We start from the raw sequence: 24,557 nt of genomic DNA, 5'->3' as shown, positions 1-24,557 counted from the left end.
GCAGTGCTACTAAGTTTTGGGATTCTTTTTCTTGCCAGAAATTCAGAATCCTTCTCTCTCCCTCTCTCTCCTTTAAAAAAGAAAATAATACCTTTTTTTAGTAAAGACAATCAGTGAATTTGGGATTCAAAGCCATTATAACAGTCAAGGATGCTGTCCATCTCCTCCAAGCAGAAATTGTGTCTTCAGAGATGCCCCCATCCCCTCCAAGACTGACTTCACCACATGAAACCTACTCTTTTTGAAGTTTCTCTTGGCTTACATCAGTCTCTAAGAAGGAGAAGACCCTTCCTGCCCATCCCTTGTAGGGCTGGCTCTTTCTTCTGTAAGAGCATTTTGAGTAATTAATTTCTAAAAAGCCTGGCCCTGTATTTGCACTGTAAACACACACACTGCATCAGAAATCTCCTTTCAGTACATTATGCTAAGCTTAAACAAAACTCTTGATTTTAGAAACACTATACAGGACATTGTAAATCACCACCTTTGAAAGCATAAGTCAATGCCTTCCTTTTGCTAAGTACACTTGTAAAACTGCACACAGACATTTTCCAGAACTTTGAACAATTCAGTCTCCTGGTAAGACAAAAAATGGTTTGCATACACCTGTATGGAAAGCGGTATCTAATCTTTTATGTTTGCTATTGGAGAGTGCTCAGGTCAATCAACAGGCAATAGAAGGTAGTGGTAACTTTTATTTTCTATTTTATTTTACAGTCAAGGTTGAGTATTTGTTTTTGAAAGATTGGAGGACTTGGTTGGCAGTGCCAGGGAATCGGACTCTTTTTATCTGCGTGCTTGTTATGAGGAGGAGGCAGGTGCAAAGCAAGCTTTCTGACATTGTCGGCAGCAATAATCCCCACCTGAACATTGACTGGCCACCTGCTCTTCAGGCACAGAGACAATTCAGGCTCGAAGTTACTGTAGTTCTAAGTCTCTGCTAAGTAAAGACTCATAAATGACTCAAATTACACTAACATCAGTGGGTTTGACAATATATCAATATTTGATCACTGACAGTGATTTCTTCTGGATGCACCTGAAGGCATGCAGCCCAACCTGAAAAGGCCTAACCCGGCATGATACATCTATGGTATATGGAGGACCTGTTGCTGAAGATAGGCAGCATCTGACTTCCCAATAACCCTCATGCCATCAGCCACCCAGTTTGTGATTAGAGCCAAGGCACCCTTAAAGCTACTTTCGTTTCGCTTTTCTTTCATTCAGTAGTCAAAATCCATAAGCTTTTCATGCAAAGATTTGCCCTCAATTTACAGTGGGATTTATCATTTTTATGGGAAGTTACTTTCACATGTTTAGTGACCCATGCATCCTAAAATACACAGCGTAAGGCAGCTGTCAAGAGGCACAGCAGAGAGGAAAAGGTAGAGATGTGCAGAAGCAAGTTTGTTAGGAGGCAGTGCAACTTCTCTTATGCAGGGGAAAAAAAAAGACAGATGAGGGTTGGCCTCGTTCTTCTGTTATCTAAATTTATTCATTTATTGCCTGTAAATTACAACTGTCTACATGGCAAACATTCCTTGCTCCCCAGACCTGATATGATGTCATTCCTCCCTACTGATAGAAATACCAGACTTTACTCTCCTGAGACATTTTAAAGCTGTACTTTGCAGAGGTGTCACAAAACACTCCAAGGAAATCATCTGTGGAAGGGAATCCCTGCAGAAATAGAGCTCCATACTTAACCTGCTGGTTTGTTTATTCCTTTCAAAGGAATATGATGCATTCCATAGAAAGACCTGCTGGCTAAACCCCTGTTTACATCACTCTCTCTTTCCTGCAGGGCAGGCATCCCTGGACTAAGAGTAGGTGGCACTGGGCAAGCAGTGCTGGAGTCTCAGCTCCGCTGAGTGGACTGGAGGTCTGTGGAGGAAGAAATACTCAGTAAACACCTCATTAACACACAACTAAGGAGCAGGGAAAGTTATTTGAGGCGGATTTTACAACTATGCCAGGTGAAAATGGAATAAAGTCATTGCCTTCTGCAAGTTTGCAAGGGACAAATGATGGACATGATAAAAACGAGACAGTAAGTGAACTGATCTTTGCTGACTCTTACACAGACCCAACTCAACAAAACCTGCCCAAATCTAGCCCAGCCATCCAGCTCCCCACCTCCACCACCAGTTAGGAAACTGCTAAAATTCAAACCTACTGTAGGAACTGCAGGTGAAGCACAGAATTACCAACACCACCTTTCATGGTGCTGTTGGCTTTTTCTTTGATATAATCTGCAGTAAGCTGCAGGTCTCATTGGCAGCACAATGCACATATATAGAGGATAAAAAAGTTAGATGAAATGGGGGAAAAAATGGAGGGGAGAAAATGAAGCTATCTGGTGAAAATTAGTGACAGGAATGTACTGCTGGTGAGAGACAGACTAGCATGAAATTGTGAAGTTTTTTCATACTCTTTCTCTCCTGGTGATGCAAAAAATACTCTTAACTTAGTGTTTGTTTTGGTTTTTTTAATCAAAACATTATCTATTCCACCCCACTCTTTCAAGCAAGGGGAAAAAAATAAAATAATTTAAAAAAATTAAAAGAAAGAAATCAGCAACTGTTCTGCTGACAGGGCTATAAGACCTTTTGGTGCTACTATCCTCATTACCTGGAACCCCTTCAAACATCACAAAAATATTAAAAATATCTTAATAAGTCCATTTGAAAAGCCCCATCAAGAAAACAAAGCCATGATCTCAAGTTTACTAGGAGTTCTAAAAAGTAGTATTTGTTGACTCTGAAAATGTTGTTGGTCAACACTCAACATATCTTCATGCACCTCTCCATCTTATTGATAGTGTGTGTTCTGTGTTCCCTTTGCCAGGACTTTCATTTTGTACATACATGATACCTCTTCAAAACAAGTGCTGCTAATGGGTGATCAAGGATATGCAGGCAATAAAAGCAGAGAAAACGGCAGCAACGTTGCAAATTACATCATTCCTTAATCAGGAACAAGGCCAAGGATATTTTAGCGTATTCAGGAAGAAGAAGGAAAAAAAAAACCAGCATGCAGAGAACAGCTCTACACTCTGAATGAAGAGAATACAGTTACTTCATGCTGGATTTATTTCAGCACAACATAACAGCTTTCCACAAAGTGGTTTAGATGGAATTCCCAGGTGACTTGTTGTGTATTTAAATACTGCCTGCCTAGGATTTAAATAAACAGCTTTTATATTAATTAGAAACAAATCCTCTCAATTGGAAGGTATTAACTGTTTCTAAATTGCGCACACAACAGTTACTCAGACTTTGATTCAGTTACAGGCTTTTAAACTTGTCAGCCACTCATAGTCTAATATGCTATAACTACAGTTTTCAGAACTGCAATAAAATATTGATTCAGCTGTTTTAACCTTTCATCGATCAGCGTAACATGTAATTAAGTCCTAGGAGCAAGCAAGTAGCTCATTGCTAGCACACCAGCCTAGGTACATATTTACAGCCTACGCCTAGCAGAATTGTTTTACGTGTTTTGCAGTAATACACATGCCAATTATGTCCTTGCTAATTTCTGATTATAGTTTAATCAAAGACACTCAACACTGCGCAAGTAGGACCTGAATATAGATTGCCAGGCTCTTCAATGACCAAGTACAGTGATTTCACCAGCTGAGAACCTGACTTAGAGGTTTCAAAACTCTGATGGCAAAACCGTTCTACCCTTGTAAAAGGGCCTGTGGCTGCCAGAAAGTACAGGAGTTGTTGTTAGATCCACCTGATAATGATAGTGCAAAACTCCCTCTGAAGGCAGAGCAAAGTTCCCTTCTTAAATTCACAGGATTATTTAGTAGCTCTAAATTTTATAGAGCCTCAGAACGAGCCTTCTCTGTAAGATAACTGTCTTGTCTAACTCCTGGGAACAATGCTCTGTTTTTCTTAGCTTTGACCCCATTAGGTAAATCCATGTGGGTTTCTTTTCTGGCTGACTAGCTGAAACAAGATGTTTTTTCCCTTGGTTTACTTCACACCATTCAAAAAAAGCTAAACAGATTCTCAAAATGTTTGTGATCAGAGTGAATAGGCCAAATTAATCCTTTGTGCTTGCAGCCTGTTTTTCATTAATTAGTGGAAACCCAACCTGACAATACTCAATATCACAGTCTCCAGACTAAGAGTGCATTGCTGAGATAAATGGAGTAGAAGGAAGATGTTAGTTCCTGGCATTATCATCCTCCTGTACAATAGCAGTTTGTTTGTTTATTTGAATATATATGATAGTGGCAGATAATATGTTGGGGGTTTGTTTGGTTTTTTTTTTTAAAGCCTAAGACATTTCAATGAAGTTATGTAAATGAAATATACAGACCAAGAACAATTATGGTTGTCCAGCTCTTTTGGAAATCTCCACAGTCTTGTACAAAATTCCTCTCTTTTGGGTGCTTTCACAGATATGTTGAATTCCTGGGTGTATTTTCAGAAAAATGAATGCACAGTACCCTTTTCCTAGGAGCACCTTTTCTCTCTCAAAATGTACAGTCACACAGAATTGGTGTTATCCCTGATCTTGGCCTCTCTTGGATGAGTAAACACCAATTACAGCTGTTGAGGACCCTGCAGCACAGACTGGCACAGCTCTTGGCAGAGCCACACACATTACCTGTGCAATCAGCACCAGGTATCACAGTCCCACGCTGAGACACTGACCAAATTGCTAGTGCCTCATGCCCATGGTCCAACACCACAGAATCATGGAATGGTTTGTGTTGGAAGGGATCTTAAAGATCATCTAGTTGCAAGGCCCCTGCCATGGGCAGGGACACCTTCCACTAGACAAGGTTGCTTGAAGCCCAATCCAACCTGGTCTCGAACGCTTCCAGGAATCCACAACTTTTCTGGACAACCTGTTCCAGTGTCTCACTACCCTCACAGTAAAGAATTTTTTCATGATATCTAATCTAAACCTATCCTCTTTCAGTTTAGAGCCATTTCCCCTGGTCTTATCATGACACGCCCTTGTAAAAAGTCCCTCTCCGGCTTTCTTGCTGGCCCACTTTAGGAACCATCACAGCTGATCATATGCATGTGGGAAAATCAATCTTCTGGCTCATCCTCCTAAGGCCTGAGCAGAGACCTCTGCTTCAGCCAGCTGTGAAGGTAAAGATGACCATGAGAATATCACTTTTTCTAGATTTCATTCCTTTTAAAATAAACACATTGGCAAGAAATATTAGAATTCTTTAAAATGGCTCCAGAAAAAAATTTTCAAATGAGGAGTAGTTATTAAAAAAACCCAACTCAACAAACAAACAAAAGAACCCAACAAAACAAAGCTAGTCAGCCTGTCTCCTTTGTAATCTTCCTCCCTTGCTATGGAAGAGTGAAATTTTTGCTTTACTCTGAGACTTGAAAACCAAACCCCTATGGGTTTGTAGATTATTCCCTGCATACAGAGGTCAAAGAGCAAGGTGTGGTTCCGAGCAGACCACAGAAATGATAACCAGAACCATCCCTCTGTCAGCAAGGCTGACACACCTCACGATGCCCAAGCAGTGCTCCATGACAACGCCTCTATCACACTTCCCAGTGGCTGGAACACCTTCGTTTTTGTACCACACAGGTAAGTCAGTGTGACAGCCAGCACTTTTCTCATCCACTTTACTCCCTTGCACCTGGAAAATAAACCACTGTTTCTCTTTTGCAAGGATCCATTTCTCCATTAGCCATATTTTCTTGGGGTCTCATACTACTTCCAGACTCAGCTTTGCTTACTAATGTGACAAGTGCTGTGCTCTATACTCCACACTTATCCCTGGTGTACAGTGCTTTTATAAAGCACAATCTACCTGAAGATTTTACTTGCTGTGTAAGTGGCACATCTCAGCCCACTTGTCCAAGTCATCTTTATTTATTTAGGACAAATTCTTCATGCTCTAAAAATGGGTAATTTTGTGGCCGATGTGTCTGAACCTCAATGTGTCTGAGACTCAATGTGTCTTGAACTCCCAGTGTTTAACAGCTGGGAGTGGGTTGCCTCTGGAAATCTCTACAGTCTTTACCCTCCTAAATTTGTTTGATCAGTGCAAAGAACACACTAATCCAAAATCTAAGCAAGTTCTGTGGCCAGATCCATTGCTAATGGAAAACTAGAGTCATCCATGGAGAATCACTGATTTGTGTCCCTTAGCAATCTGGCTTACACAAAATGAGATAAAATAGTGGGTTTTAAAGATATTGCAGAAAACACTAGTAATTATCTTCTCAGGCTCACAACAAACTCCATTTTGCTGTCTTTCTCAGTGAAACATTCTTGAAAGACATGATGTCCCACAAGAGGTCAAAGGAAGGAGGTGCTGTCCAAGCAGGAGACCTGCATCTGCATTCTACTCATCTCCATGCAGATCATCTGCTATTAATAGTACAGCTGAGATTAGGCTTCAGGCTTTATTCCAGTAAGAAACATTCATCTGCCTGCTTCTCTTCTAGCCAAGCAGACAAGTTCAAACAATTCAGTCAGCTTAATCAGGTATCGCTTCCTAGGGAACAGGGCTAAATGGGAGGACTACAAAAGAACATCACTATATCCATATCCAAGCATCAGACTTCAGGCAAACCAGTAAGGCAGAAATACTTTGCTTGGTGAGCTCTGCTGTCAGCCTTATTTAATGGAGGAATGTCTTGGACACCTCAGCTGATCCCAGGTACTGCATTATCACACAGGAGATACGAATTCTCATGCAGAGCTTGACCTCCAGGAACACGAAACTTTCGTCTACTGAAAACTGTCCTGAGGACCATGTAACTAGACTTACACTGCATTTTCAAATTAAATGCTTTCTCGTTAGGCAGTACAAACCCTGTCAAGCAAAACTGAGTTTACTGATTTTTTTTACTAAAAGTAGTAAAAAAAAAATAAAAAAAATTCATTTTGATAATACCAAAGCATTTTGTTTCAGTAAAGTTGTTCCAAAACACAGAAAGTGCTATTTTCACATGTATAAACACAAATGAAAAAGTTACTCAAAGGGAATGAATTTCTGATTTCTGACTTCCTCTGAACTAGACATGATCTCAGATGTCCCCTTTTGGCTATGTTTTGACAGACAAAATAAAATAACAGTGTTTAGTTACTGTCATCAAATCAACACCGTGACTTTAAATTCAGATAGAAATCAAACCTGATTCACCACAAAGTCTACTGTGTTTTATCTCAGGGCTCTTTTTGGGACAGGAAAGTGTCAGTCCTTCACAGTCCCGGCTGGAGGACTCAAAGCATGTCAGATGAAAAAGTAGGATCAAAATGACAATCAGAAGGGTGATTGGTCTTGCTGGGATGACAGGCAGGGCATGCATGTGGAGTGAGCACATACATGTGTACTCTGTTGCCCCTAAACTCCCTGCTGTCCCTTTTCTTGTGAGCCAGCGGGGCACTGAGCCCGCTGAGAGGACTGACTTGCAATTTCAATGCCCTTTAGTGATGCACAAGAACAGAGCCGACAGGAAAACAGGGGATGGGGCATCACAAGGCTGCTGTTTATTTGCATAGCCGTGAAGCCCATGATTTGCCCACACCACGTGATTCAGGGACTAGCAATTACATATTTTTATAATGACAATTCTTTGTAGGAAGTATTCTAAGGAGGTCTCTTTTCAGGGGCTGCCACATCCTAATTACAAAACAAAGCCACAGATGCCTTTAAGGTCTTGCTTAGAATCGTAGTGGTCCCACTGAAGGGCATTAGTCAGGGGGAACATCAATATGCCATCCCAGACCTGTTCTAGTCACTCATACAGAGCTTCTGCAACTTCATGGCATTGTGGGTACTAAAGTGGTTGTAACAAGCCTATAGTTACCTGGAGGTTTACCTCAAATGCCAGGCAACCAGTAAGCTAAACTATGCCTCTGTTCTCAGTGACAGTCAACAGATAGAGGTGACACAGAAATTTGTGGGATGGGACACTTTCCCCAGTGACCCAAATCCCTGAAGCACTGCTTCCTTCCACCACAAAATATTGCCAAAGCTATCATTTGAGAGAGAGCTTCCCATGAGGAAGACCTAAATGTCCCCTTCTCTCCCTCCCCAAAATATCCTAGATGTCCATAACCAAATCCTTAACCCTTAACAGCTCTGTTTGTGGTAATTAACAGTAAATATTGAAATGCATCTCTTGATAGCATTTCATACTCAAAAGTAGCACCAACAACCTTCTCTTAGTTTAATCTTGCAAAGGAACTGTGCAAAAGTACATAATTATTTTCTGAGCTGAAGGGATTAGGAAATATGTGGCTCTGATGTAAACAAATAAATTAACACACAAAGATAGATTAAAAAGGAAACACCAAAACCAGAATTACAACAAGTATGTGCTTATGTTGACTGTTTTGCTTGTAAAGATATTTTAACTTCATTTAGAAATGCCCCCTCTCTCTTTCTGGATACACAATGCAGAACATTCAAAAAGAAATCCTGATTTGTAGGATCCAGTTTGCAAAGGGAGCTATTGGGAAGCAAATTTCAGAGACCATATTCTTCTTATAAGTCATTTTCTCTGCTTCAAAATTATTCCAATTAAAAGATTTTTTTTTTGAGGCAAAGCACAATTAAAGTGGCCTCCTTTGCTTAAATTAAAACAGGAGTGAAATGAAGAATCTGACCCATTCCTCTAATTTTACAAGCTCAGTAGTAATCTAGCTATGTTATTCACTTAGAGAAACCATTAATTTTGCTATGTGGTTGAAACTAGAAAGCCTCAGTTTTCTTTCTCTCACTTTTCCCCTCTCCTTTTGCCCTTTGTCTATGCACCTGTTTGCACCACTTTACCATCCCATTTGAAAAACTTTGGGTAATCCTCTGGCACTAACCCTGGTGTGATAATACTCCTGTTATTCAGCAGCATAATTACAAAGGACAACACAGATAAAACATGTTTTTCAGTTCTGCTGTGAATATGCCAGTTTTGCCTGTCTTCAGGGTGAATGATTTCTAAAACCTCCTGTATTTAATGTTAATCTAAAGTCTCCATATAACGAAACTTCCAGCACTTTACAGAAAAATTGTTACTTTTGACACATCAAAGTGAATGCTAATGGTCAAAATTTTTACAGCAGCTCCTTTAGCTGCAACCCCTTCTCCAGAAAACTCTATGAACCTTGAACAGACCTGCCTAGGAACAGTTCAGTATTAGATCTTACTTTGACAAGGGAAAGCTACAGCAGAGGGAAGTGAAATGCTGGTGGCAGGCAGCAGGCCAGTGGCATAGGCAGAAACAATACCTTTAGCTGCTCCATCATAATCTTTTGGGCCTGGTAATGTCACTGAAATTTATAAGCTGGGTATCATTTGCTTTCCTTTGGTATTTTTGAGACAACTTGAACTAATCTTTCACCAGCAGGAAAGTTTGCTACCCACTAAACATGTGGAAAGCTCAACAAGACAATTAAATTTCACCTAGTTCCCCAATTAGGGATAGGGAAAGTCAGCATCTTCACATCCCTTTTTCCCTCCCACTTTGTCCCTCAGCTGGGAAGGCCAAGATTTGCTCTGTTTTGTTTCTCAGGGCAGGTTTGCACTCATTTGGGTTGGAATCAAGGGGGAACAGTACTGGTGGCTTGGGTTTCTCCTCCTGAATTCCAGACTGGTGGCTGCTCCTGCTAAACCCACAGGAGCATTTGCCTGAATGTCTTATGTGGGTGCAGTGGCTGAAACGTGACCCAATAAGAAACCTCATTCAATCAGGTAGGAAATAGGAATCAAGTGGAGGGCTATAAAAACAAGAAAAATTACCCTGTAATCTCTTTTGGATACCCTAAACAAAACATCCAAGTTTAGAAAAGTTTTTCTCCACCACAGGATAGACAAATGTTGTTCCTTTATGTTTGTCAGGCATGTTGTTTTATTTTTCTCAGACCACTGAGCTATTTGGGGCAGAACAGCTGTTCTACATCCATGCTTAACTCTGGGCGCACAGCTAAACACGGTGATTATGCAGTGATGACAACAGTAGATAATTTGACAAGTAGGAGGAATAGCCCTCATTTCTTGAGTGGGGAGTTTATCCGAAAGCATTGCACTCTCACACTTCAAGAGCACCTGGCAGCAGCTCACATCAGACTCCTACCTCCTGCTCCACTGAATCACAAAAAAGGATATATCCTCTGTGAATCTTTAAAATATTTGTGATTATTTCTGGAACCTTTCCTTAGCCATAACAACATACATTTTGCCTGGTTTTACTTTACACAAACATAGTCAAATGGTTGTCACCAATGCCTGGCACTCCCTCAATCTTGGTGGCTGCCTAAAATTGCAATTTCTATCAGTCCTGACTAGAGCTAATGAATCCAAGACTGAGAACCGAAAATAACCCGTAGAGTTATCCTTGACCTTGACTCTCTTACATAACAACTCTTTGGACACACTGAACCAAAAGGGTGACAAGACGAGACAGAAAGTCCCCAAGGACAGTGCTTGCTGGATAGGAGCCAGTCTAGCACAGCCTCCTGTGATCTCTGAGACAGAAGAATAAAGGTATTGATCAGTGCCTAGAAGCAAGTGAACCACATCATGTGGTCCAAGTCAGTAGGAAAAGCTCTGTGTACTCTTAAGGTCATCTCCCAAATGACCAGATATTAACCTTGTCCCCCAGAGAACTGAATAAGGCCTAAGGAGAAGAAAGACATCTTCTGTTTGCTCTTCACAAACTTGTCAAAAATCTTTTTAGCCAAAATAAGAAAACTGTCCTAAAGGAACAATAATTAGCCACATTGTCAGCAAAGGGTAAGACAAGACAGAGGGAAAGACTAACCTCTCCAGCTACAGGTTTTGCTCTTCACAGTCTGTCACAGCCTCTCAGATTGATCTGTAAAAATGTCCAGTCTAAATCAAACTGTGCAATGGTGAACAGATCTCCATACATTCTTTCTAATATTTGCAGAAAGGCAGTGATTGCTTCCTAATCCTGACATTTTTTCTTGAGAAAACTAGTATTTCCTCACAATGACAGCTTTTAGGTATCAGCCAGTCTGGTTTAACCAAGATGTCCAACGTTCAGATCAACCTGCTGATCAAGTGTTTGTGAGTGACAGGTATGGACAAACAAAAATGAAATTATTTTTACTTTCCATGCATCTACAGCACAATATTTAAAACATGCTTATGAGCCTTTCACAGACTCACAGGATCAGAGAATATGCTGAGTTGGAAGGGATCCACAAGGATCATTGAGTCCATCTCCTGGCCCAGCACAGAACCATCCCCAAGAGTCACACCATGTGCCTGAGAGCATTATCCAAACTTTTCTTGAACTCTCTCAGGTTTGGTGCTGTGACCACTTCCCTGGGGAGCCTGTTCCAGTGCCCAACCACCTTCTGGGGAAGAACCTTTTTCTAATATCCAGCCTAAACCTTCCCTTGACACAACTTCAGGCCATTCCCTCAGGTGCTGTCCCTGGTCACCACAGAGAAGTGATCAGTGTCTGCCCCTCCTCTTCCCCTCACGAGGAAGCTGTGGACTGCAATGAGGTCTCCCCTCAGTCTCCTCTTCTCCAGGGTGAAGAGACCAAGAGCCCTCAGCTGCTCCTCATATGGATTCCCCTCAAGGCCCTTCACCATCTTCATTGCCCTCCTTGGGACACTCTCTAACAGTTTAATATCTTTCTTATATTGTGGTGCCCAAAAGTGCACACAATATTCAAGGTGAGGCCGCCCCAGTGCAGAGCAGAGTGGGACAATCCCCTCCCTTGACTGGCTGGTGACGTTTTGCCTGATGCCCCCCAGGACACAGTTGGCCCTTCTGGCTGCCAGGGCACTGCTGACTCATATTCAACTTGCCATTAACCAGGACCCCCAGGTCCCTTTCCAACCTCTCATTCCCCAGTCTGTACGTACGTCCGGGGTTGTCCCATCCCAGGTGCAAAATCCAATAATTTCCCTTGTTGAACTTCATATGGTTGGTGATTGCCCAGTCCTCTAATTCACTGAGGTCTGGTATAGCACTTCCACCTCTGGATGGTGATACCCTCTCCTCTGGATCAAAGTTATCAGTCTTGTGTATACAACATGAGCTGAGAGCTCAAAAGGTAGAAGAGTAAAAATTTTATGTAGATGACAAGAAGCCTTCCCTGACTCACTGTATTCAGAAAATGAAGAGGATGCTCAGTGGGCCTACAGTGAGTACTAAAGCTGAGAAATCATACAATAGTTCTTGGTGATTTCCAGGGTTCTCCCCTAGAGCTGCCTGAGGTAACTCAAATGTCATTAGCTGACTAAGACAGCCTGTAAGATCCGGGGTTAAGGTGGTAATCTTGAGTGACAGGTCCTCATCATAAAAGATAAAACATTCATTTGATCCACTCTTATATTAACCATGGGGTTGAGAATGAGTTTCAATGCCTGAATAAAGACAGAAGCTGTCTAGGTTTGCATCTTAGTGTCCATGAAAACTTGAAATGCATCAAAAACATCCCAAAGGGAACACAGTTAGCTTACGTACAGTCTATTTCTTCTGTGAAAAGCCTTCCAAGATCAAGAAAAAATAACATCTTCTGCACAAAGAGGCAAAAGAAAAACTTAATGAATTCTCTGTACACAGGTTCCTCAGGTGAAGGATGTCAGTTATTTTGTGGATGGGCATATTTTCAAAGTTTCAAGATAATTAGGATAATTTTATAACAGTTTGGAATCTCGTCAGGATAGAAATTGGGCAAAAAATCCTTCTAGAACAGACCTGATTGTGAGAGATCATTCGTTCCATGGTCCTAGCCAGCTGGAAATACCGTGAATAGCCTCTTCAATGATATTTCAGTCTCCTGTTTTTGGACCCAGATGAAACCAGGAAGTGCTGAGAAATCATAAATACCATTAAAAGACAGAGAGGGAGAAAGATTAACCAGATTTTGGCCAATCTCCAAAACTCTGCATTTCAGTTTGGGGCAAAGGTTCAGGCTGATTTTCACAGAACAGTTTGTCCACCTTAGTTATTTCCCGCTCTTACATGGTATAAAGTGTGTTTGCTTATCTTTCACTCCCTTATACAATAAGTGCTGCTCATATTCCTTATACATCAGGCAATGCGTGTACAGAAAAAGAAAGAGGACTGAAATCATGGCAAGACTCCACAGCTAATTTAGGATCAGAAATAGTGGGCGGGAGAAGCTGATTCCAGCTGCAAGGGGTTATATGGAAATATCCCTCTCAATTTTTCAAAGTCTTGTCCCATGTAGCCCTGTTGGTCGTTAGCTAGAAACAATAATATGTATTATTGATCAAAAATGAATGGAGAAATTCATTGCATAGGTCAGCTGAGACAAAACAGAAAAGCTTTTTGTCCTGATTGTTAAGGGAGAGAGGGGCCCAGAGGGGTCCATTCCCCCTCACCCTGTTCTGAGAGTTGGACACAAGGTAAGGGTCAGTAGGAGCAAGGAAAAAGGGCTACTTACACCTTAGCCTTATGGGTTTTGACACAGCTATTGAGCTATTGAGCACAAATCTAAGTGGTGTTCTGAGCAGAGATTGGTGTCTTCTCTTACATTTAGAAACACTCTTTTCAGGTGCTGAGCAGCTCCTGCACCCACAGGGTGCCTTCAGCACCCAGTCTCAAACTGCAGTAAGGGGCACTGCCTCAGGATTTGAAATTGTCGTGTCAGATCATCTGAATGGGATAAACTGACTACACTAATGCCCGCAGGGCTCCTGTGAAAGTGTGGCCACAGACACTGAACTTACCACACACCACTGTTGAAACAATACAGTGGACAGACATGTCCAGGGGAGACCAAGGCAACAGCAATAAAACTAGCAGGTAGAAAGCAGCATATGATTCTTCCAGAAATGATTTTCAGATTTTCTTTTCCTTGTGGGGAGAGGGGGGGAAAAGCGAGCTGCATGTCCTTTAGAAACAGTGCTGGTATTATTCACGCTGCCAACCAAACCACTTAAGCTACAGAACCTTTGCAGTACCACAAGTGTAATACAAAAAACAACCAAAAACCACTTACTTCCTTTTTTTTCCCCCCTGAGTATTGACATTCTTGTGCAGTATTAGGAGAGCTAATTTAGCTTCCAGTTCTAAGAATTTTTGAATCTATAGCCAGTAATTATTTGCATTCAGGGGTACAAAAGAGGAAAACAAAGCCCACAAATTCTAGCACATTCATGTGGGATTGGGAGTTGAATTAGGATCCTCACACCCCATTGAATTATCGGCCCCCCTATTAGAGCCTTATTAAAATGGTAATGATTATAATGCCAGTCATAGGCAGGCTGTCGCACCTGTCAAAAAAAATACCCCGATTATCCTGTTCATTCAACTGTCTGGCATTCGAATCCGTGTCTCAGGTTTACTGTTCTGTGAAGTTTTTCTTTTTCTTTCCTTTTTTTTTTTTTTTTCTTTTTTATGAAGAAAAAGAAAAGATACAGGAACAAACACTTCCACTAAGGTGATAAAAAAAAATCCCCTCTAATTTAGCACATCTTACTACCCATGTGGTGTTATGATATCTGGGACAGCAATCTGAGGAAATAGATACTATTTCACTGAATTTCTCTATCGTGAGGAAGAATACAGAGGGCTGCACTAAAATCTCTTTATAAAAAGGAACATTGGTTTTTAGAAACAAAAAGAACAATAGGCCTTCCTCTTTCCACCCCCCCTCCTCCCCATTTCTACACACAGCCAGGATTACGTTAGTCAGAGCAGTAAAGTCTTTCTTCATACACAAAATAAACACCTCGGATGGTTTAAAGGGACAGTCCTCAAAAGATTAACATTAGTCCACTGGCTTTGCTATGGAAGAAATAGTGTTAATTCATTTTCTCCTTTAAAATTACTGAACATATAATTCAAAATAAGCAGTACAAATCTAGGGTCTAATCCTGAACACATTTAGTAAAAGGACACTGGGGCTTGGAGACTTCAGCCAGCTTCCAATTGAAAATCCTACAGGGATTATTCCAATAACCTGTTGTTAATAGCAAAAACAACAGTATTTTTAATAATAAAGATACACGGATACTTGGCTTTCCCTAAAGTAGAAAGCAAGTAGAAACTGCACAGACAAGTTCCTGAGAATTTAAGTGATAATCAGGTGAAGAGAAGATTAAACATTTTCCACCTTATTCAAAAGATGCCTTTTTCCTTTCCTCTAGCCCAGTTGTATGAGTTTGTCAAATACCACAGCGTAAAAGAATGTCAGTGGAAGAGCATTTAGGGCCTGAATACCTTCAATAGCATCTGAGACAGATGCTGTGTCACCAAGTGCCCTGGACTCTTTTGGGAAGTGGAGCAACCAACAAAAGACCGGTTGGGTTCTGTTTGTTTTGGTTTGTTCCAGAAAAACATTTTTGATCAAACATTAAAAAGAAAGCTAGGATTTTCTTAGCATTGTGAATAAAGAAGCGTGTAAGAACTGCACTTAGCAGGCATCAGCTCCTGAATGTATGAAGCATTAGATTTGATTCTGTTTTCAGAGAATTAACTAGGAAAAAAATCCCTTTATTTTAGAAGTCCACTTATTAACTTGCATAATGATTCCCACTCTAAGATGATAAGGATTGTGGCTACATTTTGGTAGAAACAGCCTCTAAATGTTGTATTATTTAGGTCATTCTTTGTGTTTCTAAATACAGTTTTTCTGAGCTCACAGCATCTAAAAGAATATCTTTAAGGTGAAAGGGAACAGAATTTGATAGGATGTTGTAATGAAAAACAAGAAGCAACCATAGAATTGTAGCCAATAAATGAGTGAGCAAACAGTGTGCAGCTGCTGCCTATCACTTCTTTGGTCTGAACACACACACATACATTTTTATTTTTGGACCTGATGCTCCTCAATATTCTGTTTTCTGCTTTTTTTAGATGGTAAATACTTAACAGTAGGGATGGATGCTGCTTGTTCAGTGCCTGCAAAGGGAACATTGTGCCTTAAAGAGGACTTTGGGTTATTTAATGGTGCAGTGATCCCTTTTTAAAAAACCCCAGTTATATCCATGCAAGTAGAGCTGGGCCAAGCTCAGAAATCCTGCCTATAAATAATCACAATCACTTTAAGCCAGTCACTCACACAAGCAGAGATATCCGAACAATGTGGTTGAACAGTGAGAAATAAGCAATCTACACATATTTCCGTTCTCCACTCCTAAATTCAGGGGGTGACCAGAAGGCTGAAGCAGCCTTCAGATCAAATTCAAGAAGTTTGAACGTCATCTAAGCTTTTGCAAGGAGTTATGGATGCTCTGAGACCATACCACTAACCTCATAGCATGTGCCACCCTGACTCTGCTGCCTACTCACTTTTTACTGCCTTAACTGGCCTCTGTCAGCTCAGAGCTCCTTAACCCTCATCCCTGTCTCCTTACTGTGAATTGCTGAAATGAGGGAAGCTACAAAGGATGAGGAGACTGTGACAGGATAGATGCAAGTGCTGTCTGAATGTATTTCTGCAGGTGGTACATAGCTTGGATCAGGTGATGAGTAGCTGAAGCAGTGGAGCCACGAGCTGCTTCCCACCATCTAAGTGCACCTCATCTCAGATGCTTCAATCTACAAGAAAACCTGCAAGAAAATTCAGCAATCTCTTCTGAGGGCATTACTGAGTGAATGCTGGAATTGATTAAACACTACCATAGCAATGGAGACTAACAGCTTCACCGAGAAGGGTCTCCAGACCACTTCACCAGTGACTCACTTGCCCAGAATTTGCCTGCCAGTGTTCAGAATGTGAGTATTTGAGGGGATGTCCCAGGTTGCATCCTCCCCTTTGAGTCGTTTTCCTGCTTGAATTTCACCAACACTCATATGGTTCTGTGGCTTTTCATTTTGAGTGAATGAATGTTGCCACCCTTGTTGATGTGGTAGCTAGAGAAACTATCCATTCCTTCAAAAAAATCCTCAACCAGAAACAGACCACCTACCCATTATTAACCAGGGTTACCAGTTAAAAATGTTCGAAGGGGGTCACATGAATGGAGAGCAGTGTGCATGTTTTATTAGTTTGAACAACAAGGGAATAGATGGATGAAAGATAAGGTAATGATTTGTGACAGGGGTCCAAAATTTGATTTCAACAATTAAATTATCCTTCTAAGAGATCCCCAAGGAAATCTATTAAAATACCATCTTCCCCTATCCCCAAAGTATACAAAAGCTGCCTAGTAACTGTCCAGTATCACTGCCTTTGTGACATGTTGGATGATTCCCAAGACAAAAACCATATGCTGTCGGATGAATGGTAGAGCAATCAACAAGGAAAGGCTATTCTTTAAATTACTTGCCAAAAAAAAAAAAAAAGAGAGAGAAACTAATGGCTATGCCACAAAGTTTGCACTAGAACACAGGGTTTGGTTTTGCTCACTTGTTTTTTCACCCGATAATCAGAATTACTCCCAAGTCACAAAATCACATCCCTAGAAAGTGTGAGGATTGTCACTTTTGAGGCCATAAAACTCTGCACCAAAGGCAATTCTCATGTTCAGAGGAGCATGTAGCAGTGAAAAGTGGGTTGGCTGGTGCTTGATCATCATATTAACCCTTTCATCAGTTCCCTGGGACTGTTATTGAAGTCTAAGCTTTCCCCTCTCACCACCACTCTTAGATATTTTATGCTACTGTTTTATCTAAGCTTACCCCTACTGCATAAATATTGCTGTTTAAACTGAGACGTTTCAGATGTAAAGCATGGAAAAAAAAAAAGGTAGAATGAACTGTTGCATCATCATAGAGATAAGGGAGACTTTTGGTTTGACTTGAGCTGGACATAACCTTTTGGCTTAAAAAAAACCACTTGGAGCCAAATGCAAGACTGAGCAACATGGGACTTGGTTCTTACATACCTATGTCGCATCTCAGGTGCTCAATTTATTTACTGCTGAAAAAAGTATCTGCTGTTGATAAGAAAAGAAGCTGTGGTGCAGATGTGGCATTTTGAAATACCAACATTGTATCTGATACAAGAAATCAATATCATGCACCCGTGTGGCTGGTATCACAGACAAAGCTTGCTCCCAGTCAGTGGCTCATTATAGTTCAGAATACTTCCCTATAGACTACTTTCATCCAACATTATACTAAAAACCCCCAACTTACTCTCTATATAGTGTTCAGAAGCTATGAATAAAAAGCATTTTTTAATGACAAACCTCCACTTTGGGAGGCAAGCATATATCTCAGTTTACTACTTTGTCCACACACATGCTCCAAATCCACAAATTTAGGCATTCACATAACTTTCACTGAATTTCTTTTTCAGAATAACAAAAACTTGTCACAATATGCAGAATTTTAAGCAAATGAGCAGTTTCTGTTTAGGCAGATGCATACCGTTGTGTCTTTGTAGGACCTGGACTTAAGAGACCTGGTATCCAGATACAGAGGGCTACATACAGCTCAGCTAGAACATTTTCAATACCAAGGCCTTCAGGTCTATGCAACTAATCAACAATCTCATAAAACTGCTGCAAAATTCAACAACAACAGAAAAAGAAAAAAAAAAAGAAAAAAATATATAATCTTTTGCATAGTGTGATTTCCCTTCTCTTAGGGAAAACTTCAAACTTTTAGAGAAACTAAAGAAATGTCAGAATCTGATATCTATGAATTTTCCAGATATGCTTTTCTCTATATATTATTATTTATGATCTTGACACCAAAAACCCAGATTTGAAAACCACCCAAACCCTTCTCCAGTCTGGCCCCAAGTCTAGTTAGCATTCTGTTCAGAATATCCTACTTTGACTGTGAAAAGGAGCAGTTACCTCTTTCATAAGCTGCTTTAGAGAGAAGAGAAAAAAAAAAAGAAAAAAAAAAGAAAGAAAGAAAGAAAAGAAAAAAGAAATATTCTGTCCTTGAAAGGCTTGAATAGATGCATACCATTATGGGACTGGTAAAAGTGACTGGGACAAGTACCTGAAAACATACTGAGGCCAAAACCCCCTCTGATTTACCAAGGTCAGGATTTTACTCCATTACTCCACAAAACACATCTACGTGTAAATTCTGACAAGCTGCTACCTAACCCCAGGCACAGGTGGGGTCCCTGCTCTAGTATTTCTAAGGATCCCTGAAGATGTTGTGTTGACATGGATATGCCCATTTAAGTCCTGGTGTCTGAAACGTACTTAGACTACACATAAACCTGCTGAGATACCTCATTGTGATGTTCTCCTACTTATTTTGTCTGCAAGACATGACAATCTGTGTTTCCTGTGCCCATCAGTAACATGCAAAATGCAGCAAAGAGTTATCTGTAGCCTATATTGTTCCCCATTTTTACTTATTTTGGTTTCCATTCCTGACTGCATTTGTCTTCTTATCTTTCTTATGCAGCTTTAGCACCCCACTTGCATCTGGGGATGCTCCTGGATAATGAATACTCTGGGCTCTTGAAGGTGCAGTTTATGGATGTATCTGTGAGTCTGTCACTTACTAAATCCCGTATGGGGGATTTACTGTAGCTGGGACTTTAACTTCATAGTATTTATTTTATTGTGTTTCATAAAGACTTTACTAGCAGTGATGACTCATCCAAGAGTTATACATGGTAATTACCAGAACAACTGGAATTCAAGATTTTCAAGCAGGGGTTTGACTCCTCACAGGTGTGTATACCACACAGGAATGAAATCAGTGGGATTATTCCAACCTAGTTTCAAAGTAAGACCAGATCATGCTCATTAATTTATACCCAAACTATAAACAGCACTGAAGCATACTGCAGGTGGCTGTTTTTCTTTGAACATTCCTGCTTTTCACCATGGGAGACAAGAAGAAACACCTGCCCTGCTGCAGTATCAGTTGGGTGTAACTACACAATAGATAACTAGGAATTACACAGAGCCTGCTTTCCAAAGTTAGTCCTTTAGTATTGCAGCAGATCTTAACATGATAACAGGAAACACAAAATTTACAGAATTAGTGGATTTGAATGGCAATGATCACATAAGGCATGGCCTAAAAACGTTCTACTGTTTCCTATTACCTGTGACAGTGGAGACTGCTGTAGCTCTACACACAAAACTCTTGTCAGGAGATACACATGCAGTGCTTCTTGGTACTTTTATAGTAGCCTGGGCCATACAGTGGACACTGACCTGTTGGGAAGAAAAAAATTAAAACAGTTTAATTTTTTTTTCCCATTCTGATCATTTCAACAGGTAAAAAGAGAAGTCTGTAGTTGATATACAGTGTACGGTGGAATAGGAGACCACTTCTAGGTGTTTGTACTGAAAAGCATCTTTGGCTATGATTGTGGTTTCTGACAAACTTAATTCTTCAGTGACAGACAAAAAAAAAGTCCCTTTTACTTTTCTTATGAATACTTTTTGTCACCTTGTAACTTCCTGGCTTGTTAAAATGACCGGGAAGAGACTGTAGGATACTGTGTAGGATACTCACAGGGATTTCCAGATGTTTCCAAAACTTTCCAAATCAAATCCTTTTAACTGGGATTTAGTCATTATTCCTTACTCAGGCGAAACCAACACAATGTAAACTCCATGAAACAACATGTGGTAAGGGAGAGGTGGAAGAGTCCAGCAAGCTCTCTGCCATGTGCCCAACCAACATCTGGTGACACTGTTATGCACTGTGGCCAGAGTGCACTCTTTCTCTATCATCCCAAGTGGATCATTTGGAGGATGCTTTGGGTGCATTGAGCATGTCTGGGCAGTAGCCAGTCCACAACAAATGAATGTCTGTTTTGCCCAGCATTCAAGCAGGCAGGATTCAGCCCAGTGACTTCAAATGTAGAGAAGGACATGACACTGTGGAAGTATCGCACAAAATAAGCTAACAAACACACACACACACACTTTATCTTTGATTCTCATCTCTGACTTCCATAGTATGACCCTAGTAAAGTCACTACATCTTCAGATCTCATGTTTCCAGGTGTAAAACATCCATTCATTCTCTATTTAGCACAACAGGGGCTAAATGCTAACCTAATACAAATAACAAGCAGCAGATGTATGCTTCTAGAGAGCCTTTTGCCAGTCATGTTTCCAGTAACCAGGAAAAAATACTGGTTATTTCCATGAATGGAAGGAGGGGAGCTCAATCAGGGGCACCCTGTCTCTGTACCTCCTGGATTCCAGCAACACAAGAGCTGCCCATGCCTCCTTGCCAAAGCCAAGGGATTGTTTCCAAATCTGTGAGCCAAAAGTGTGATTATACCTTTTTGGACACACCTCCTTTTCCCCCGTTGCTCCTTTCTACACCTCTTGTTCCAGCAGAAATCTCATTGTCTCTTATCTCCCCTCCACAGGATCTTTTCTATTTTTAGCCAGAGTGATGTCAGGTTTTATTTCCTCTTCTTTCTCTCCATCCAGTAGCCCCTAACACAGCCTCCCCCCCACTCCTCCACCACCCTGTGCATTTGCAACAAAAATGTAAACTTCAGAAACTATTTGTATTTCACGGGCATTCACACATTATGCCAAAATGATGGCCCAAAACTTTGGCGGGTAATCTCAACCCCAGAATTCGTGAGCTGATGATGAATGGCTGTGAAGCCTTTGTGATTGCTCAGGCTCCATTGTGGCTGGAACAATGGAGGAGGACACAAGTCTGGCTCAGGAGAGCAACGGATAAAACTGTTGGGGAGAACGGCGGGCTCCTGCCGACATGACCACTTGTTGACATTGAAAGGATTCAAAAACAAGTGAGCAGAAACAGAAACGATTCTGTTCGGCGAGGCTATTAGTTGCAACGTGTGGCAGTGGAGCGGTCACTCCTGATGTGTTTCCTCGCTAATGAGCCCTGAATGCCCTATTAAACTGGGATGCTATAGGCCCAGCGCCACTGGGACAATGCTATGCATGAACGACTCCCCCAGCACCTATTGGCTGCCCGCATGAAGGAAGCAACTGGCAACACTCAGATTTAAACGGGGCTGACAGTACAGTTAAATGATCATTAATTAGAGTTGCTGAACAGATAGGAACTCAAAGCAATTCTTAATGACAAGATAACAGTCTAGTATTACTCAGCTTTGCACAAGTTCAAGCTTGTACCCCATCTCGGTCTTTGTACTGTACAGACGGGTGTCAAGTTGATTTTGGTTTCATTCATATATTCACAAACCAGAAGAAATCATGACTGTGTGTTGAGGCAGTAATAGAGATTTTTATATGTAAAAATGAAAATTAGCCTGCGATAAAAGTAGATTTTGTGCAGAAGAGTTCACATTAGAAAATGAAAAGAGAGCAGTAAAAAGAATCACTCTTCTATTAACATGTTTGCAAATGAATTTATAAGAAAGCCACCATTCACCCTTTTTGTGTGCTCTTTCATCAGCCTCTCTCCCTGGGACTTAACATGCTCTATTCATCCAACTTCAGTCCAGCCTTACAACTCAAACCTCTGGTTTGCTCGATCGATCGCTGAACACTTATCTGGAAAAACAAGAGAACTCAGCATCAAAGTATCAAACGTCAGAAGCAAAAAGTCAGAACAAGAGATGAACTCTCTGGCTTGAGGGCATCATCCCCATCCATCGTTTGGGAAGAGCCTTTCCCCAAGAGCACATTATCTCCTAATCACCAGCTTCTGGGCTGTTTGCATCATTCTGTGAAATGACATGTACGGTCCCTTCTTGCAACAGGATATTGGATAAGCATGAGTATGATTTCCTACAAGAAATCCTTTTCACTGAAGATTATTGTTGACTATATATAATTCAGTATATAACATAGCATATAGTATAGTATCAAGAGGTCCAAAAATACACAGTATGGTTCTTAAAGACTTACAGGCCCAGGGTATTCGTGCTAGTTCTCCCACCAGGGAATGAAGTGGTGAAACAAACAATGTGCATTTGTGACTAGAATAGTAAAGACCAGTATTTGGCAGTGTACTTTTATTTGGCATTGTGATTTTTGTTAGAACATATTCTTAAACTGTGAAAAGTATACTGCAATAACCACTTTAGTTCCACAATAGGTTATGTAGAAACATATATGTATATGTTTGATACTGTGAACTAAGAATAAGTTTCTTGATTGAATCATAAAACTACATAAACTCTTAATAATACATTATTCTGAAACTTTTTATAACTCTATTTGCACATTTTAGGAAACAAAGATACTGTAAAGAGGGAGGTAGATTGTAGCTATGATGAGATTGTTGTAGATTGCTGAGAAACTCACTTTAGCAATTATTCATATTCCATATGAAATTCTGTGATATGATGCATACAATACCACATGATTACATTCTATGACTCTTAACACATTTCCATACAGCCCCTAATACAAGAAGTCCCTGGTCCAAAGCATTGCTGAGCCATCACTGAATGCAACTGACAAATAAACAAATTTTTGCTTTCATCTCTTCCCTCCTCATCTCTGTTGAAGAGAGTAGCCTTTTTTAAAGGAAATAACAATTTCATGGTAGGTGCCACATCACCCAAGAAATGTGTCACATTCTGCTGTTATTCTGCTTTTAATTTTTTTTTTATGGCAGATTTTCTGGAGGTTTTTTTTTCTTTTCCTTTGCGAATTAGGCAGTGAAAGCTTAAGCAAAGAGAGAAGGATCCTTTGCTGTAAATGAACGATCTGATGGCGTAGGCCATCTCAGTGACTATAGTTGTACCAACTGTAGACTGCCAGTGCTAGCAACATACAGCCACTGCTGCTTCACACACAGCCTTTGCATGTGTCGGGGTGGTGTGTGTGTGCACAACATGAACATCATCTTTGTAAGCCTTGTTATTAGGAGGCATACATCAGTAAAGGGCTATAACAGGAAAAGAAGAAAAAAACCACAAACCTATGGAAAACTGAAGCATCTGGTTTCATCACAAAGCTATATCCCTTTCAAACTCTAAATATAGACACAATAATGATATTGACTTTTCAGACATCTCTGCCTCCCCCAGAACACTCAATCCAGATTCAGAGTATCAGTTTCTCTGAAGGGAAAGGAGGAGAATGACTGTCAAGCCTGGGATTACGGGAAGAATACAGTTTTCCCTTTAGCAGCAGGTCAGCAAGTATTGCTCCACAATCACTACTGAGGTGCAAAACAACCTGTGAAATGGCATACTGCTTAATAGGTTTCAAATCTTGCTTTCTGAGTGTAAAATTTTCCCAGCTAAAGAGGAATCGGAAAGGTAATAATGCAAAGGATAGTATTACTTTTCAGGTGATGTGAGTCTTATCATGTTTCACTGATAAACAGGATGGCTGGAGAGGAAGATGAGGTTGTCTCTCTACTTCCCTCTTTATTTTCCCCTTTTCCTTGAACAGTGCTGCCAGCGTCCCTTCCAGCACATACAGACAGACTCAGCAGCAGAGGGTGATGGACTTACCAATTTTGATCCATTAAATGCTGGGCCAGGATATGGCAAAACTCATTCTGACATCATGAGGTTGGGGGTCTATTTTACAGAGGCAGCAGGTGGTCAGGCTCTTTGTCTGGCAGGAAAGGCAGCCTATCTACATCAAATTCCAGCACTCAGACTCTCAATCACGTCTGAATTTTCAGACATCTCAAGAAAATCTGTTCTTTAATTTCTGACTTATAGGCATTAAACATAGCCTCAGACAGTAAATCTCTAGATTTGTTGAGCCTGTCATAACACTATTTTTTTTTG

General features: G+C 40.7%; 1 long non-coding RNA gene across 1 annotated transcript; it reads right to left on the bottom strand.

Moving 5' to 3' along the window:
- On the bottom strand, positions 1–22,347 carry LOC116787770. Its single transcript, XR_004357443.1, has 3 exons — positions 22,232–22,347; positions 19,938–20,049; positions 1–70 (listed from the first exon to the last, which is right to left on the bottom strand). It is a non-coding gene; the product is annotated as an uncharacterized LOC116787770 (long non-coding RNA).
- Between the last annotated feature and the right edge of the window lie 2,210 nt (positions 22,348–24,557).

The sequence above is a fragment of the Chiroxiphia lanceolata genome, chromosome 5 (genome assembly GCF_009829145.1).
Source record: "Chiroxiphia lanceolata isolate bChiLan1 chromosome 5, bChiLan1.pri, whole genome shotgun sequence".
Classification (NCBI taxonomy): Eukaryota; Metazoa; Chordata; class Aves; order Passeriformes; family Pipridae; genus Chiroxiphia; species Chiroxiphia lanceolata.
Note: the sequence above shows the minus strand (reverse complement) of the source record. Positions and strands in the feature narration are given on the sequence as shown.